The sequence below is a fragment of the Octopus sinensis genome, unplaced genomic scaffold, assembly GCF_006345805.1.
Source record: "Octopus sinensis unplaced genomic scaffold, ASM634580v1 Contig15197, whole genome shotgun sequence".
NCBI classification, from domain to species: domain Eukaryota; kingdom Metazoa; phylum Mollusca; class Cephalopoda; order Octopoda; family Octopodidae; genus Octopus; species Octopus sinensis.
The window spans coordinates 47,501-53,320 of NW_021833594.1; the positions used below are offsets into that span (position 1 = coordinate 47,501).

The 5,820-nt window shown below is 38.3% G+C and overlaps 1 protein-coding gene across 1 annotated transcript in view; it reads right to left on the bottom strand.

Annotated features, from left to right (window-relative positions):
* The window catches only part of LOC115230289 (acetylcholine receptor subunit beta-like 1), an 11,250-nt gene extending 7,348 nt beyond the window's left edge, over positions 1 to 3,902 (bottom strand). Inside the window, exon 1 of the mRNA XM_029800489.2 lies at positions 3,788 to 3,902. The gene's annotated coding sequence lies outside the window, so the exon portion shown is untranslated. The remainder of the gene's footprint in view (positions 1 to 3,787) is intronic.
* Positions 3,903 to 5,820: the final 1,918 nt, after the last annotated feature.

A 5,820-nucleotide genomic window follows, 5' to 3' on the forward strand; every position in this document is an offset into this window, starting at 1 on the left:
GGATTTCTACCAAAGTAATCCCAGTTGTCATAGGTGCCCTAAGTACTTATTGAGACTAATGTAACTATAAGAGTTGTATAGATTCAGAAATCTGCTCGTTTGGGAACATAAAGGGATTGGAAGAAAGAGCCTCGGTATATATGGAAACTGGTTGTGACCTAATATCAAAGACATTGGTTCCAAATATAAAACATTAGTGGCACACCATGAATAATGATAATAATAATCCTTTCTATCAATAGGCACAAAGCCTGAAATTTCAGGTGAGGAGTTAAGTCAATTTCATCAACCCCAGTACTCAACTGGTCCTTAATTTATTGACCCCGAAAGGATGAAAGGCAAAGCTGACCTTGGTGGAATTTGAACTTGCAATGTAGCAGCAGACAAAATACCACTAAGAATTTTGCCAAGCATGCTAACGATTCTGCCAATTTGCCACCTTTACAATGATAATAATTTCATGAGGCTAAACATCTCTGAAAGTTTCATCCGAATTCATCCTGCAGTTCTTGAGATATCTCTGCAGACAAACAAACAAACAAACATGACTGAAAACAATTAGGGAAGCACTCCATCGGTTACGACGATGAGGGTTCCGGTTGGTCCGATCAACGGAACAGCCTGCTCGTGAAATTAACGTGTAAGTGGCTGAGCACTCCACAGACACGTGTACCCTTAACTTAGTTCTCGGGGATATTCAGCGTGACACAAAGAGTGACAAGGCCAGCCCTTTGAAATACAGGTACAACAGAAACAGGAAGTAAGAGTGAGAGAAAGTTGTGGTGAAAGAGTACAGCAGGGATCACCACCATCCTCTGCTGGAGCCTCATGGAGTTTTTAGGTGTTTTCGCTCAATAAACACTCACAACGCCCGGTCTGGGAATCGAAACCGTGATCCTACGACTGCGAGTCCGCTGCCCTAACCACTGGGCCATTGCGCCTCCACTACTGAAAACAATACCTTCACCATCGATAAGGCGAAGATGATGATAATAACAATAATAATAATAATAATGATTTCAAATTTTTGCCACAAGTGCAACTTGGGGGAGGGGATTAAGAAATACCTATTTCTTTACTACCCACAAGGGGCTAAACACAGAGAGGACAAACAAGGACAGACAAACGGATTAAGTTGATTATATCGACCCAGTGTGTAACTGGTACTTAATTTATCGACCCCGAAAGACAGAAAGGCAAAGTCGACCTCGGCGGAATTTGAACTCAGAACATAACGGCAGACAAAATACCGCTAAGCCTATCGCTAATTAGCCAGTGTGCTAATGATTCTGCCAGCTTGCCACCTTGACAATAATGATAATAATAATAATAATAATAATAATAAGTAGTCGTTTCTAATTTAAGATGAAGTCCAGCAATTTTGAAGAGAGTGGTTTGTAGATATCTTTGACCCTAGTGCTTGACAGGTCTTATTCTATTGAAATTAGAAGGATGAGAGGTAAAGATATACTTGGAGTGCTTTCAGCTCGGAAAGGAGAAAGCCAGAACACCTACACAGCAGTAAACACACACATAGACGCACTTTCACAACATGCTACACAGGTATACACACTACACACATACATGCATTTTTGTATATTACCTCCCTTGACTTGATGAAACACACATACAAACATACATATGCATACAACACAAGCACTCTTTCATCCATTATCCCCCTTGATAGTACAGCTACTCTTTTGAATGAAAAACACCATTCTATTCGACTTAATGTTATCCTTCATCTTGCACTACTTTGTGAAAGACAGCAGGATTTGAAAACATAGCGATAATATTGGAATGCCTACACTATATACTATGTAAACTTGTATGCCAGACAATTCAATATTCACCCTGCAGTATTTATTGTCAAACTAGCTGTATCGCCCGGCGTTGCTCGGGTTTGTAAGGGAAATAAGTATATAAGCATTTTTAGAGAGTTACTTCCCTTATATAACCCGAGCAAAAATCATTAAAAGTGCGGAAAAATTATGGCAAATTTTTTTTTAAATCGTAGACTCATCGTAGATGCGTGCTAATACCCAGAAGGGCTCGATATGAATGATGACTATAAGATACCCGCTTTTGGTTAAACTGCACCGCAAAATGTGGGAGTAGTTAGGAATCTAAATCGGAGGAGACAGAGTCTCACACACACACAACTTCAATTTTATATATAAAGATATTGCTTCAACAGAACAGAACTCACTTTTCTTTCTTCTCGTCCCTTTTTTTCTTATTTTACAGTTCAAAATATTGAGCTCACTTTTCTTTCTTCCCTACAGCATAAAATTAATTGCCTTGAACAGATATTTTCTTTCTTCCTTTATGCTGTTTTGTATTATTTTTATACTGTTATATAATTCTCTTTCATGCTGTTTGAAGCAGTTTTTAATTCTGTTTTATTTTGCTTATCTATGCTGTTTTTAACAGTTTTAAATTCTACTTTAATGTCAGTTTTTGTTTTGTACTATTTTTATACTGTTATATAATTCTCTTTCATGCTGTTCGAAGCAGTTTTTGATTGTTTTTTTTGCTTATCTATGCTGTTTTTAAGTTTTAAATTCTACTTTAATGTCAGTTTTTGTTTTGTACTATTTTTATACTATTATATAATTCTCTTTCATGCTGTTTGAAGCAGTTTTTAATTCTGTTTTTTTTTCCTTATCTATGCTGTTTTTAACAGTTTTAAATTATATTTTAATGTCAGTTTTTGTTTTGTACTATTTTTATACTGTTATATAATTCTCTTTCATGCTGTTTGAAGCAGTTTTTAATTGTTTTTTTTTTTTGCTTTTCTATGCTGTTTTTAAGTTTTAAATTGTACTTTAATGTCAGTTTTGTTTTATTTTGTTATTATTAATCCAGTTTTTAAATCTGCTCCATTATTTTCAGTCTGTTTTAAACTGTTTTCTAATTCTAGTATTTACATTTATGTTGTTTCTAATTGTGCTTTTATGAGGTTTTTATGTTGTTTTAAATGGATTTCATGCTGTTTTTATGCTATTTCAATACCACTTTTAATGCTATTATTATTATTATCAGGGTGGCAAGCTGGCAGAATTATTAGCACACTGGGTGAAAGGCTTAGCAGTATTTTAATGCTGTTTTTAATTATACTTTATGCTATTTTAATACAGTTTTTAATTCTATGCTTATCTGTTTTTATATTTGTATATATAGGTGCATGTGTGGCTGTGTGGTAAGAAGCTTTCTTCTCAACCACATGGTCCTGAGTTCAATCCTGCTGTGTGACACCTTGGGCAAGTGTCTTCTACTATAGCCTTGTGAGTGGATTTGGTAGACAGAATCAAAGAAACCTGTTGTATATGTGTGTGTGTTTGTCCCTCACCACTACTTGACAACCAGTGTTGGTTCATTTACATTCCTGTTACTTAGCGGTTTGGGAAAAGAGACTGATAGAATAAATACCAGGTTTAACAAAAAACTAAGTAGTGGGGCCAATTCCTTCGACTAAAAAATTGTTCAAGGCAGTGCCCCAGCATGGCTATGGTCAAATGACAAGAACAAATAAAAGATATGGGGCAACAAACCAAGTAACCCCTTAAAATTTCAAATATGATAATTTACTTATATCGAAGGTATCCCCATGCAAGAAGTCGTGATGGCTATGGTCAAATGACAGGAACAAATAAAAGATATGGGGCAAAAACCCAAGTAACCCCTTAAAATTTGAAATATGATAATTTGCATGACCCACTTATATCGAAGGTATCCCCATGCAAGAAGTCATGATTGTTAGCCAATGCTTGTCGGTTCTACTTACTTATTAAACAATACCACATCTGGTGTCCATATAAGCTCAGGCCTGATACGGATACTGGAAATGTCACCATAATCTTTTGCATCCCATTCTAGCTGATAATCCGACCAGTACTGAAAAAGAGAGAGGGGGAAGAGAAAAGAGATAATTAGTGCTCAATTAATTAGCAATTTGTCATTTCTCAACAGAGTTTTTGGCAACAACACCTATGACAGGCTACGTGATTTTAAGTTAGAAGGGAAAGATTTGGGGGATTTAATTAAATTTTAATTATAATTAGTTTCATAACGATGAAGGGAACGAAGTACTGATTAGAAAAGTGATCAATTCTGGTTGAAATTACTCACTGCACTACACTTGCAGTATTGCACATTCCCACCTCGACCACTGCACTTACACAGCAACCTGCACTCATACTCAACTCACCACACTTGGCTAACTCCAAAAGCAAATTCTTCATTCTGTGTTCAAGATCCACCTAACCACACTCATACGGAAATCCATACACTCAATCTGAATTCAAACATAAAATCCATGCACTCAACTCAAGCCCTCCTTGCTGCACTCACACTTCACTCCACTCCACTCCACTACACTCCAGCACAAAAACACTCACACTAAACTTTCCTTATCACACTCACAGATCATCCCACCAATTCACTCAATGTGGTCATCCTTTGATCATCACCACCACCACCACCATCATCGTCATCACCATCATCTTCATAATCATTTTCATCATCAAACTTATCGTTGTTGTTGTCATCACCTTCAGTGTCATCCTCATCATCTGCATCACTCAACATCATCATCTGTCATCTTCGTTGTTGTCATCATCATCATCACTTATTGCTGTCATGATCAGTATCATCATCATCACCATCATTACTATCATGACTGTCATCATCTTCATCGTCACCACCACCACCATCATCATCATCCACATGATGGTAATACGGGTGGCAAGCTGGCAGAATCGTTAGCACGCCGGGTGAAATGCGTAACCGTATTTCGTCTGCTGTTACGTTCTGAGTTCAAATTCCGCCGAGGTCAACTTTGCCTTTCATCCTTTCGGGGTCGATAAATTAAGTACCATTTATGCACTGGGATCGATGTAATCGACTTAATCCATTTATCTTTCCTTGTTTGTCCTCTCTGTGTTTAGGCCCTTTGTGAGAAATATGTATTTACGTTCTGAGTTCAAATTCCGCCGAGGTCGACTTTGCCTTTCATCCTTTTGGGGTCGATAAATTAAGTACCATTTATGCACTGGGGTCGATGTAATCGACTTAATCCGTTTCTCTGTCCTTGTTTGTCCCCTCTGTGTTTAGCCCCTTGTGGGTAATGAAGAAACGGGTAATACGGATGGCAATGTTTAGTGGTGATGACAATGACGACGACGTTGATGACAATGATGATGATGATCACCATGGTGACGATATGGCAATAATAATGATGATGGTGATGATGATGATGACATCTCCAAGATAAACTGCCAAAGACACTCAAGCTGTACATGTTTCAACAGCTGCTCGTGTTATTGCTGCTGCTGTTGTTGTTGTTGTTCAGGTAGTTTACTTGAGATAATGCTTTTTTTTTCTCCCCCCCCCTCCTCCCCCCTTTCTCTTATTTGTTTTGTTTTTTTGTTTATGTTGATTCCCCGCCCCGCCCCCCCTTCTGTTTTCTTATTTTGAAAAATTCCGTATGGGTTACCCTTTCTTTTTTTCGTTTGTCATTTATTTGTCGTTTATTGTTGCTGTTGTTGTTGTTGCAGTTGTTTGAGTCTGTCATCATTCGTCCCCCGTCCTACCCCCTCCCCCTCTTTCGTTGCTTCCCCCCCTCCGCCACCCCACCCCTTTACAGTTTGCCAGTCTCTCTAAAACAGCAGCTAACTAAAACAGCCCATTTCTGCTGTTACCCTGAGGTGGGGGGGGGAGACAAAAGACAGTGCCACACACAGTGTGGTGGTGGTGGTGGTGAGACAGTAGTGATGAAATGGTGACGGCTGGGGGGGTGTTGGTGGTGGTGGTGATGGT